General features: G+C 44.3%; 1 protein-coding gene across 5 annotated transcripts in view; it reads left to right on the forward strand.

Moving 5' to 3' along the window:
- PSMC3IP (PSMC3 interacting protein) overlaps positions 1-13,457 on the forward strand; it is a 560,448-nt gene that overhangs the window by 464,380 nt on the left and 82,611 nt on the right. The window lies entirely within an intron of this gene.

Raw genomic sequence — 13,457 nt, forward strand, 5'->3', positions numbered from 1 at the left:
GCCGTGCAATTTCTGGTCCTCGCGGCGATGGACCGGGAAAATTCAAATATAAAAAGAGACATGCTCTCTAAATGGCTACCGGACGGCTGCGGTTTACTGGAGGATGGAGCCAGCAAAACCAGCAGTAGTTGCAGGAGCCACATGCACAGGCCAGACCCAGGTAAGAGAGGCAGGGGTCTCTATAATTACCAGGGCTATGTTTATTTACCTCCCTTCCTATTCTGTGGGGGGGGGTGGCGGGGAGGAGGGAGCCTGCCGAACACTGCACAGGTGTTTTTTTTCTGTGCAGCATGTGTTTGTTACAGCGGTGGTGTTTTGTGGGGTATGTTTAGTGCCACTGTCTGTTAAAGATCTGCTGGCGAGAAGATCTTTATGCACAGCTTATTTATAAAGTGTTTTGTTGGTTTGGTGTTTTTCAGACAAAATCTAAAGAAAAGTCCAAGCATGTTTTCCCCCCTAAAAAACGGCGTGCTTCATGTAAAGCAGCCCTTAGAGAAGCATGGACTAAGCCGCTGTGCAAGAATTGCATAGCAGATCTGGTCAGTGAGGAAACTTCCACTAAAGAACACTCTGTCCAGCCTAGTGAGATGCTCACTTCCTTATGGAAGGAATTGGAAGATACGTTTCAATTCCTCCTTTCCTATCTGGACAAACGTCCGGTAGCACAGTCAGCAGAGAGTTCTCCACCCAGTGTTCACACCACCTTTACAACCAGGAGAGTGGATCAGAGGAGGAAAACGAGGAAAAGGAGATTTCCCCTTCTCGTTTTAGGTTATCTTTAGAAGAGGTAGGGGACCTTCTGAAAACCATACACACAACCCTGAATATCAAAGAGGATAAGGCTCAATTGTCACTACATGACAAAATGTATCGGGGCATGGATGAAGTCAAGCATCGCGTGTTCCCGGTGCATAAAGGGCTGACAGATTCTATTAAAAGGGAATGGAAGAATCCAGAGAGGGCCCCTTTCTTTTCCAGGTCTCTCAAAAGGAGATTTCCCTTTGATGACGATAGCGCACAAGTTTGGAACAAGAGACCATAACTTGATGCAGCTTTTTCACAGGTGTCACGAAACACTGATTTAGCTTTTGAGGACATGGGGCTTTTAAAGGACACTATGGACAAAAAAAGCTGACTCTTTATTGAAAAAGGCTTGGGATTCTACATTAACTAATCTCAAACCAGCTATGGCATCTACAGTGGTGGCCAGGAATTTAGAATACTGGCTGGAACAACTGAAGGGCCATATTGAAGCAGGTACCCCTCGGAAAAATTTGTTGGATACTTTGCCAGGCAGTAAGTTATATGGCGGATGCTTCGGCTGAGTCGGTTAAAATTTCCGCAAGATCTTCAGCGTTAATTAACTCTGCTAGAAGAGCTTTGTGGGTCAAGACCTGGTCAGGGGATTCGGCCTCCAAAGCAAAGCTGTGCTGCCTACCCTTTAAGGGGGACCTAGTATTCGGCCCGGATCTTGACGCTGATCTAGATAGAACAGTGGATAAGAAAAAAGCATTCCCGACCAAAAAGAAGGTGACACCATAGCCTAAGAAGAATTTTCATCCTCCTTTCCAGACCCAGGATTCAAAGGAAACAGGACAGAAAAGACCTTGGAGGTCTCAAAGGGGTCGAGGGAAGTCTGAGGTGTTTCGTCCCCCCAGTCGACCCGCTAAAACCAAGTGACGGTCTCCCGACTGGGGGGGGGGCTTCAGTCCTTTCTTCCGCAGTGGGAGGGGGCGACATCCAGTGCGTTCTCAAGGTCATTTCAGAGGGTTACGCACTGGAGTTCTTGGAAAGCCCACGTCCCGTTTTTATGTGACACAGCTCCCCAGAGATCAGGAGAAGTCAGTGGCAATGACATCGCTCTTGCAGGAGTTCCTGCAACAAAAACTAATCATCCCAGTACCCCAGCGGAAGGAAGAACTAGGGTGCTATTCTCATGGTTTTTCTGGTAAAAAAAACCATCAGGAAAATTCAGGTTAATACTGTATTTAAAGATCTTAAACAGGTCCATCCGGTACAAAAAGTTTCGGATGGACGCAATTTATTCCGTGAGGAAACTCCTGCCCGCAGGGTGCTTTCTAGCCTCCATAGATTTAAGGGACGCATACCTAAATGTTCCCATAACACCGGCATCACAGAAATATCTGCGTCTGGCAATCAGAGCAGGGTGAGTGGTGTCACACTTTCAGTTCAGGGCTCTCCTGTTGGGTCTCTGCTTCTCTAAGGATCTTCACGAAGATCATGGCAGAGGCTTTGGCATGACTCAAGTTGGAAGGGGTATCTGTAGTACCTAATCTGGACGACCTTCACTTGTTCGCCAGCTCGAAGAAACTTTTACGCAGGGATCTGAAAAGGGCACAGAGCCATTTAGAGAGTCTGGGTTGGATTTTGAACAAAGAAAAATCAAGCCTAAATCCCTCTCAAGTGGTCATTTTACTGGGCTATGTAATCAACTCGGTGCAGGAAAGATTTTTCTCCCGGAAGAAAAGATTGTAAAGGTACAGAGAGTAGGGACAAATCTGGCTGTTTCAGTTCGATCAGCCATGCCCACACTAGGGCTTCTTACAGCCTCTATGCCAGCTGTTCAGTGGGCCCGCCTCCATGCGAGAGACCTCCAACAGGCGATCCTGCTGAGTTGGACCTTCCCACAGCAAAAATTCTCACAACAGATGCAAGCTCCTGGGGGTGGGGTGCACATCTCGAGATGTCCTGGTCCTGGTCGGTGGAGGAATCCAGGAGATCCTCAAACTGGAGGGAACTAAGGGCCATTTTTCTGGGGTTGTGGGCCTTCAGGCAGACGATCAGAGGCCAGCACATCCAGGTATTGTCGGACAACGCCACGGCAGTGGTTTACATATCCAGGCAGGGGGGCACAAGGAGCAGGTGTCTTCTAGACCTAGCCCTTCAGACTCTGACCTGGGCAGAGGACAACGTGGCATCCCTAACAGCAGTACATCTGAAGTGCAGCCTAAACCAAATAGCGGCCTTTTTAAGCAGAGAAAAGGTGCTAGAGTCCGAATGGAGCCTGAGTCAGGAGATCTTTCAGCAGATAGTGGACAGATGGACGAATTCCCCAGATAGACCTTTTTGCATCACAGACAAATGCAAAGGTTCCGGTCTACTATTCCCTGAACAGGCAGGACCAAGCATAGGGTCTGGATGCACTGGCGGATCGCTGGACCTTCCATTTGTGTTATGCTTTTCCCCCTATACAAATGATCCCGTTAGTGCTCAGGAAGCTACAGGGAGGGATGACAACTCTAATTTTAGTGGCCCCGTATTGGCCCAAGAGGCCTTGGTTTTCAGAACTGCTAAAATTGGCGGTAGAGTCTGTCTCAGGGTCCCCTTCTGCATCCCAACATAGGTCAACTCAACCTGGCAGCTTGGTTACTGAGTAGCAAATCCTGAGGAGTAAGAGTTTGTCCAATAATTTAATTTGTACCCTGCTAAATAGCAGGAAGAAGGTCACAAGGGCCATTTATTTTAAGACCTGGAAATGCTTTAATTTCTGCTGTGATTAAAAAAATTACTCCCCAAAGGAGAACTTTTCGTTTCTGGAATTTTTACAACACGGATTAGAAAAGGGTTTGGCAGCAAGCACCTTGAAAGCTCAGGTGGCTGTATTATCAGTTTTTCTAGAGAGAAGGTCATCTCTAGACTCTTGGATCATCAGGTTTTTCAAGGCACTAGCTAGAGCTAGACCAATGTTTTCCCAAATGGGATCTTTCAGTTGTCTTACAGGGTCTGACTAGAAGACCCTTTGAACCACCAGAAGAGGCCACAATTAAGTTACAACAGATAAAACTAGCACTGCTGATAGCAGTCACTTCGGCTAGAAGGGTCAGTGAACTTCAGGCATTGTCCATCATTGAGCCTTTCTTGACAATTTTCCCAGATCGGGTAGTACTGAGAACAAGACCCGGGGTTTTTGCCGAAGGTTGCTTCAGTTTTCCACAGAGCTCAAGAGATAATCCTACCAACGTTTTGTCCAAATCCAACAGGCCCTAAAGAAAGAGCATTTCATAGTCTGGACATAAAAATATGTTTTACTCTATCTAGAGGTAACAAAGGGGTTTAGAAGATCCAATTCTCTTTTTGTTTTATTTTCTGGGTCTCGTAAGGGTTACGGAGCTTCTAAAAGCACGATTGGTAGGTGGCTTCGGATGGCTATCCACAAAGCTTATAGGGCTGCAGAAATAGTACCTCCTGCAGGGGTGGTGGCCCATTCAACTCGGGCTGTAGCTACGTCCTGGGCAGAACAAGCTGGAGCTTCGCCAGGACGAATTGGTAAGGCGGCCACATGGACGAGTTTTTCCACTTTTACTCGTCATTATAGGATGGACCTGCTCTTGGCAGCAGACCAGTCGTTTGGCAGGAAGGTTCTGCAAGCGGTGGTCCCACCCTAAGAGTAAGTACTCGTTTGTCATCTCCAGGTGCTGTCCTGAAAGACAAGGTGAGAAAACCTTAGTTAGACTTACCAGTGGGGGGGGGTGTGGCCTGACGTAGCATGTGAACAGTCTTGTTGCACGGAGCTCCCGTTGGTGATCCTTCCGAAAATCCTTACCTCGCCGCCACAAGCGCATAAAAACGACTGGTATTGGCCCCTGCGAACCCCCAGACATCCCAGGAATCTGTGGCAGTGGAAAGAACGGCATGATGACCCAAGGGAATCGGGGAGAAGTCGCGGCCTCAGCGTCCCAGGACTTCCAAGATGGCGCCTGGAACTCAAAGCCTCAGAGGATGCCTCAAGGCCAGGACAAGACACCGGAGCAGTGGGGTAAGTCAACAAAACCCCCTAAGACCAAAGAACAGCCCAGAGACATGCTCTATTACACACAAAAGCTGGCAGGCCCTGCAGAGCACACACAGGCTAACACACAGCAAGCAGCAGTGTCCACAGAGCAGGCAGACAGGGATAACACAGACAGGCTGGAGGACACTGAATCCATGGAGTCTGTCCCTGATCCCATGCCTGGCCTGTTTGATATGCAGACGGAGGATAGTCCCCAACCCACACTAAGTGAAATACTGCAGGCTGTACACAGATGCACCGCTTCAGTGGATGACCTCAAAGAGAAATTTGGGGGGCTAAAAGGCGGTCTCTCTCCTATACCAGGACATTCAAAAATTCAGAGAACCACTGCTGTGGAGGGGAGAGTGAGTGACATGGAAGACCAGATGCCCCATCTGAGCAGGGATGTGAGAATGGCCGCTCAGCAAACACACCTGGTGTTTGATAAAACCGATGTTAATGTGTTGTGGTTGCTATGTTATGCTTATATATTTTCAGCATGGCCGAAGGTACTCTGTAACAACTGAGGCCGTGATGGAAGTGTCCAGGCTTTAAAGGAATAACTGCAGTGTTTCCTGGGAAGTGGGTGGAGCTGCGCTCTCTCCAGGTGCTGTCCTGAAAGACTCGTAGAAATACCGTTACTGGTAAGTCTGACTAAGGTTTTTGTATATCTCATACTATGGTGTGCTCTGTGTTGGGTCATTTGAGGTGTGGCTGTATTCCTTTGTTCTATTGTGTCTGCCTTGGGTATTATGGGATGTGTATGTAGATTAGCTGTGAGAGGGGAGGGGGCGAATTCCTCTAACAGCTCTCCCTGCTGATTGGATAGTTTACTGAGGATACTGAGAATATCTCTGTGTACGTGTGTTTCTATAAAGAGTTCCATGTTGCAGTTTTGTAACCGATCTAGTCTCCCCTGGTTCTTACAATATTTGGGCTGTAATATCTGATGTTCAATCTGGAGGAAGCATTATATGAGGAAAGCACTCAAGCGGAGTGTGGGATGTTTCGTTCCTCGCCCCAACAAAACATGTACGTTTCACTGGCCAGCTTGTATTCAAACATTATCTCCCCAGCAAGCGTGCCAGATCTGTGGTCAAAATGTATAAGCTTTGTGAGAGGGCAACAGGCTATACATACAAATTTAGAATTTATGAGGGAAGAGACCGTGAAGTGGAGCCCCCTGAATGCCCATCGGGAGCAGCACGCTGCTTTTTAGACACTTCTTCAATCTTGCAATTCGCTGCTGTGTGGCACCGTGCAACCTAATCACCGGGCTTCCCCCAACGGCTCGTTGACACCCAACTTAGAAAGGGAGCCAGAACCTGCCTGCGGAATGATGGATTACTTGCAGTGAAGTGGAAGGACAAATGGTATGTTTTCATCCTTTTTTCCATTCACGCAGACACAATGGTCTAAACTACCACAGCATCTGGTGTCATCGAAGATTCTCTCTGTGTCCATTAATATCTTTATATGGGAGGTGTAGACTTCAGCGACCAATGACGAAGCCGTATTTAGCTTCGTGAATCCAGACACTGGTACAAAAAAGTGTACTGTAGGCATGTGCAATTCGTTTCGTTCCGAATTGGTTTTTTAATGAATTTCGACAAATTCGTTAATTCGGGAATATCCGAATTAACGAAAACCCGTTTAACAAATTTTTTCAGAATATTCGTAAATTCGATAAAATTGGACATTCGTAAATTCGGGCATTCGTAATTTACGAATGTACGTTCGTACATTCGTGCATTCGTACATTAGTGAATCCGTAAATTCGGAAATCTGAAATAATAGTTAACTAATAATAACTTAACTATTAGTAATTACTAGTAACTTTTAAATTATAGGTATTGTAATTTCCTTTCAAATTTGGCTGTTAGTGAACGTAACACATACAAATTTATCCGAAGTTATGAATGATCCGAAAAAACGTAATGGAACGTAATGAATTCATAATAATGATTTCTAAGGTGCATTCTCTCGAATTATTACACAAATGTTTCTTAGCAGAAGACCACCTTAAGGCCCTTCTGAAGGTCAGAGGAGAGTTGAAAGACTTGCTTTTTCAAAAGACGGCTCAAAAGCTGGCATAGGCAAGACGCTCGTTATTTGAATTCTCAAACAAACCGGGCTCGATGTTAGCTAGAGCCTTACGTGGCCCGAGAAAGCGCACCTTTATCCCATACATTACAACTAGCCAGGGGACTAAAGTACACACCTCCAAGAGTATAGCAGATGAATTTTATAAGTACTACCGACAATTGTATAATCTACACCCTAAGGACTCTACTGAGGCCATGACGGACAAGACAAAGTCAGATATCGAATACATCAGGGCCTCAGGCATGCCCATATTATCGAATGAAGTAAGGGACTCTTTGGAATCTGAGATTACAGCTGAAGAATTTCATGAGGCCTTGGCTCAAACGAAACCACGGAAGGCCCCGGGGCCTGATGGCGTCACACTGACTTACTACCAATCTTTTGTGACTTCCCTGACTCCACACTTCTTGGCGGCCTACAATGAGCTGAAATGAGATAGTTCCATGCCAATAGACTCGTTGAGGGCTTATATATCCCTGATACCTAAAGAAGGGAAAGATCTACCCCAATGTGGGAACTATCGCCCGATCGCACTTCTCAACATAGACTTAAAACTCTTTGCCAAAATACTCTCTAATCGACTCATACTGCATATTCCAAAATTAATACATTTAGACCAAGTAGGTTTTGTACCGAGGCGAGAAGCAAGAGATAATACCATCAGGGTTCTGAATCTTATCCACAAGGCGCGTCAGATGGGGAAATTATTTCTCTTGCTTTCGACAGATGCGGAAAAGACCTTTGACAGGGCGTCCTGGCATTTTATGCGGGCCACCCTGGAATACATCGGTCTTGGCCCTAATATGTTTAATTGGATTTCATCCCTTTATTCTAAACCGATGGCGGCGGTTCGGGTGAATGAATGGTGCTCAGAGTTTTTTATGATAGCGAATGGGATGAGACAGGGTTGCCCCCTGTCCCCCCTTATTTTCATATTGACTTTAGAGCCATTTTTGTGCCATATAAGAGAAGACCCAAATATTACAGGGGTGCGGAAACCCTCAGGACACCACAAAATAGCGGCTTATGCCGATGACTTGATCTTCTTTGTCTTTAACCCACGAGTCTCGCTTCCCAATATTTTGGCAGCGGTTGGGAGATATGGAGAATTGTCAAACTTTAAGGTCAACTGCGCCAAGTCCGCTGTGCTTAATATTACGATCCCAGATTTGGAGGCTCGTAGTATGCGTACGTCCTTTGCGTTCCATTGGGTGGATAAATCAATAAGATATCTGGGTATTGATATTACATCGGACTTGGTGCATTTGTACGCTGCTAATTATGAACCTTTGCTCCAGAGACTGAAAGCTGACTTTCGTAAATGGCACGCTTTGACATTGACCTGGTTTGGGCGTTGTAATGCCCTGAAGATGACGATTTTACCGAGGATATTATATATACTCCAAACCATACCGATTAGAGTACCTTCAACATACTTTAAACAGCTCCGGACGATAATTAGAGAGTTTATTTGGTCACATAAGTCACCGAGGACCAAAATGCAAACGTTGTCTAGACCCAAAGAGAAGGGGGGCATTGGCCTACCCTATCTCCTCCAATATTACAGAGTAGTACACCTTTCGAAGATAGTAGACTGGCACTGTAATAAAGAATTCAAACAATGGGTGAGGATGGAGATTGAGGATGTTTCTATTCCGCTGTTGACCTCCCCATGGCTCACCTGCTCTTTTCCAGAAGACATAGGGAACCACCCCTTGGTAAGTGCCACCCTTAGGGTGGCTAGATTAACGTTTCGCAGTACGGGCCTTGCGCCACTACCCTCCCCCATGACACCAGTGATAGGTAATCCAGATTTCATACCGGGTCTCACAAGTAGAAAGATTAGACAACTAACACTATCAGGGAGATACCGCCTAATAGATGTCTGGCCTAACGGGGAGCTCCCCTCACTAGTGACTATTTCTAGTCTCATAGATCCACCGCTAGATAGTTTCAGCTTTTATCAACTGCGACACTTCTTACAGTTCCTTCAGAAGGCATCGTATGTCCCTAGAGACCCTACCTCCTTTGAATTGCTATGTAAAACGGGGGAACCCGTACGACATACTCTTTCTACGATATATAGTTACCTGACTAACCAGACTGAAGAGCCAGCCCCGTCATTTGTTTCTCAATGAGAAAGGGATCTAGGGATTCAGTTTTCACCACAGCAAGTAGATAAAATGTTGACTTTGGCACATAAGTCCTCTATTGCAAATCAATACCAAGAAATTGGATACAAAATTGTGTCCCGATGGTATAGAGTCCCCTATATACTTCACAAGATGGATGGAGCCACTTCGGATAGGTGCTGGAGGTGTGCAACGCAGATACTGGCACGATTAGCATATTTTCTGGACCTGTCCGTTACTGAGGCCATTCTGGGAGGAGGTAACAACTACAATTAGAAGCTTGACAAATGTGGATCTGAAAGGCAATCCGGCTGCGTGCCTTTTACATGTGACAGAGAGACCCATTCGGAAATATAAAAAGACCTTGACAATACAGCTTCTTAATGCAGCAAGGGCATGCATTCCCTCACTTTGGCGGCAATCTCAGCCGCCAACGAGGATCCTGTGGTATTCTAAAGTTCAGTGTATACTCCGTATGGAGGAATTGACCCCCCCCCCTCCATAATACAGAGGAATTAATACGGAACAAATGGAGGCTATGGAGATATTTCATGGGAACAAATGCGTACCTACAGGAGGTAGCAGAGTCTGTGATATCAGGGAATTAAGTAACTACGATAATGATCATGATATTGAGACCCCGTTCAACTTACCTTATTAAGCCCCCCCCTTCCCGCCCCTTTTTTTTTGTTTGTTTCTTTCTTTTCTCCTCCTCTTCTTTTTTCCTCTTTATCTTTCTCTCTTTTGTTTTTTGGTTTTTTTGTTTTCTTTATTATGTAGTGAAATACAGCCGCAATTTTGGCTGTTATAAGTATAGAGAACATACTGTAAGATACATTGAGTTTGCAATTTAGTCTGTTGAAATGATGATATATGTTCAAGTATTTGAAAGACCAGATATATATACTATGGTTAACTTGGCAAATGTGCAGGGGGCTCCATGAGGCCCTTTTGGTTTCTTATATGCTTTATAGGTATGATAGAGATGAAGTAGTTGTTATTATGTTAATGAAATTGTTTCAAGTCATGAAATGTCTTTTAACATATGGAACATTTTGACTAAGATGCGTATGTCTAAGGAATTGACGTATTTTGTGGTATGCCAAGGAACCATGTTTAAAATAAATAAATAAAGAATAAAAAAAATAAAACAAAAATAATAATAAATAATAATAATAATAGCAACGTTTTATTATTAATTTGTTCCGTTCCATTTGTTTAGATGCAGCATTCGTTTTGGATAATTCGTAACTTCGGTTAAATTCGTATTTGTTACGTTCACTAACAGCCAAATTTGAAAGGAAATTACAATACCTATAATTTAATAGTTAGTTACTGTTTCAGATTTTTGAATTTTCTGGTTTTTGGATTTTCAAACTTCGAATTTACAAATTTCCGAATTTTCTAATTTACAAATGTACGATTTTACGAATGTACGAATTTACGAATGTACGAATTTACGAATGTACAAATGTAAAAATGTACGAATGAACGAATGTTCGAATTTACGAATGAACGCATTTACGAATCATAACGAATGACCCGAAAAAAATAATAAACTAATGAAACAAAAACTAACAAATTTTTTGGCTGTGCACATGTCTAGTGTACTGTAGTGTATTTATTTAAATCGGCTGTATATAATGCTTTTGTTATTTGCAAAGCCAGCGAAAGAAGTGGATCCTTCCTAAAATTTCAGGAAGAGATCATCACGACCCTTTTGTACAGCGGGTAAAATGAGCATTGAACACGCCACCGTTTTTCTAGGTAAATCTGATTCTAAAGGTAGTTTTGACATGACATTTTTATCACGTCAGTAACAACAATCCATGCAATCCATACATACAAAGAAACCAAAACAAATATGTTATGTGTCAATAAATGGAATAACACATGGAAAAGGTATTGAACACACTAACTGAAATTTATTTAATACTTAATACAAAATCCTTTGTTGATAATAACCGCTTCAAGACGCCTCCTGTATGGAGAAACTTGTCACATGCATTGCTGGGGTGTGATTTTGACCTATTCTTCCACACAAACTTCAAATCTTGAAGGTCCCTTGGGCCTCTTCTGTGAACTCTGATCTTTAGTTCTTCCCATAGATTTTCTATTGGATTCAAATCAGGTGATTGGCTGGGCCATTCTAGCAGCTTTATTTTTTTTCTTTGAAAGCAATTGAGAGTTTCCTTGGCTTTGTGTTTGGGATCGTTGTCTTGCTGTAATGTCCACCCTTGTTTCATTTTCATCATCCTGGTAGATAACAGCAGATTTTTTTCAAGAATGTCTTGGTACATTTTTCAATTCATCCTTCCTTCAGCCTAGGTTCACATTGTAGCGATTTGGCATGCGATTTGACTTCAAATCGCATGCCAAATCGGCGTCAATTGCACCGCCCGACTCCGTGCAACATTTCTGTACTACTTTTTGGCGATTTCCAAAGACATCTGTGCAGCAACCCGCACAGATGTCTCTGAAAACGCCCCCAAAGTCGGAACTGACATGCAGGAATGTGTTTGTACTGCCCTGGCATTTTTGTACCTCAAGAAATGTTACAGGCAATCAGAAAGCAAAAGCTGTGTAAATTCTAGTAGACATTATAACTTTAATGCACACAATTATTATACACTTTTTGGGATTTATTTTACCAAGGACAAGTAGCCGAATACATTCTGGCCTAAATTTATAAAGAAATTTGGTTTTATTAGATCTGTCTTACAACAAAGTAGGAAATATATATTTTTTCAAAATTTTCGTCCTTTTCTCGTTCATATCGCAAAAATAAACTTAGTGGTGATCAAATATGTAGTATATTTTATGTGTGTGTGTGTTACCGTATATACTCGATTATAAGCTGAGTTTTTCAGCACATTTTTTGTGCTGAAAATGCCCCCCTCGGCTTATACTCGAGTCGAGCACTTTTCTGCAGCAGAGAATGACATTTTCCGAACCGAATTTGGGGCCCCGTATCTCAGGGCCACTTGGTGCTAGGAACCCCAAATTTGGTGTGCACACCCAGTGGAACTAGCACTACAACATATTCAAGCTAGCTGGGGTTCCTAGCACCAAGTGGATCCAAGATACGGGGCCCCAAATTCAGTTTTGAAAATGTCATTCTCTGCTGCAGAAAAGTGCTTGACATTTTCCAAACCGACTTTGGGGCCCCGTATCTCAGGAAGACTTAGTGCTAGGAACCCCAGCTTTGTATATGTTGTAGTGCTAGTTACACTGGGTTTGCATCTCGGGGCCACTTGGTGCTGGAAATCCCAGCTTTGGATATTTTATGGTGCTAGTTCCACTGGGTTTGCACACCAAATTTGGGGTTCCTAGCACCAAGTGGCCCCGAGATACAGGGCCCCAAACTCAGTCAACTGTGCCCATCTGCAGCAATGTCATTTCGGGACCCTTTGGGTCCAGAGACCCCAAATTTTGGCTGCAGCTAGGGGACATCTAGGGACCCTTAACTACTGAGTTTGACGTTCGGGAAACCTATGGCTGCAAATAGGCACAGTGAGGCATGCAAATGGGCATAGTGAGGCTGCAAATGGGCATTGTTGACCCTCTTTTCCACTTGCAGTAGCTGCGCATTTCTCACCCTAGGCTTATACTCGAGTCAATACGTTTTCCCAGTTTTTTGTGGTAAAATTAGGTGCCTCGGCTTATATTCGAGTCTGCTTATAGATATATCTATCTATCTCTCTCTCATCACAATTAGTGTGTGTGTATGTATATTGTATTATATGTATACATGTATTGTGATGTGTTCACACACAAACATTCCAGGACAAGCAGTTGACAAGTCCATTTTACACATCAAAGGGATGTTAATGTTGTGCATCTGTTTATCGGTATCTGTTTATCTAATTACGCATTTCAAAGGGGACATGTTGATTAACCACTAGGCGTCCGCAATCTAGTCGAAAGACTGCTACGGTGGACTCCAATTGCCGGGAGGGCGTCCCTGGACGTCCTCCTGTTTACTTCCGCGATGCGCGCACCCGTGGGCGCGCATCTGGGAAATTCTGTGCTGGCCATGTCCCTTAGACACAGCCAGTCACAGATCGCTGTAAATGGCCAATCACAGCGGCCGTTTACAGCGCGATCGGAGCTTCCAATGAGAGATGATCTCAAGTGTAAATATATGAGATCATCTCTCATTGCCGACTCTCCCTCCTCACGCAGAGACCGCATGTTAGAGAGAGGATCTGTGCTGCAGCGTGAGTGCCAGCTGTTTTGTGAACATACATTTCACCAGTAAAAACACACATCAGAGCCCAACAGTGCCACATCAGTGCCATTGGTGCCACACTGCTCATCACTGTTAGTGTCACAGTGCCATCTGTCGTCAGTGTCACCTGCCACATCAGTGCCACGTGTCATCAGTGCCACGTATCGGTGCCATCTGCCAGTGTCACTTGTCATCA

Source organism: Aquarana catesbeiana, linkage group LG12, assembly GCF_042186555.1.
Source record: "Aquarana catesbeiana isolate 2022-GZ linkage group LG12, ASM4218655v1, whole genome shotgun sequence".
Classification (NCBI taxonomy): domain Eukaryota; kingdom Metazoa; phylum Chordata; class Amphibia; order Anura; family Ranidae; genus Aquarana; species Aquarana catesbeiana.